This window comes from Penaeus monodon, chromosome 27 (genome assembly GCF_015228065.2).
Source record: "Penaeus monodon isolate SGIC_2016 chromosome 27, NSTDA_Pmon_1, whole genome shotgun sequence".
Taxonomy (NCBI): Eukaryota; Metazoa; Arthropoda; class Malacostraca; order Decapoda; family Penaeidae; genus Penaeus; species Penaeus monodon.
Window position 1 is genome coordinate 35,909,906 of NC_051412.1, and position 644 is coordinate 35,910,549.

A 644-nucleotide genomic window follows, 5' to 3' on the forward strand; every position below is an offset into this window, starting at 1 on the left:
TTGATGTCATCATCCGCCATCAAACTGTCACCAATTTACACGATCTAATTCATTCCTAAATCGCCACATCATCGCACTCATCGCTAAGTCGCCTAAATCATTCTGAAAGTTCATCAGTAAATCACGCCAGATTCCTAACTTGGATCGTTAAATTCGTCTTTAAACCGCACACTCAGATCTATCACAACAAGATCACGCCTTGAAAATCGCCTTAAAATAAAACTAATTATTACCAAGGCATCACGAAACCAACACATCAAATCGTCTTGCGCCTCATCGCCAAACGAAGCCAATATCACAATACCTACCACCTTCACCACTACCACCTACCACAACCACCAGCACCACTACCACCACATCCCTCCACTACCACAGCACCAAAATCTCCTTACGCGCACTCCCCATCACACACATCGGCCTCATCCGTCACCACCTCAGCCACGCCAACTGACGCTGCCCACAACACCACAATGTGTAAAATATTCCTCCCATCCATTCATCCCGCGACGATAGTTCGCCACCGCAAGGCGAGAAATGGTGCCTCAGTCAAGAAGTTCATCCTGATTGCAATTTAAGAGAACTTTCTCGCCCTCAATCAGGAAAAATAAAAACACGGGGGTGTGGTTTAATGTTGCGTGGTCAGG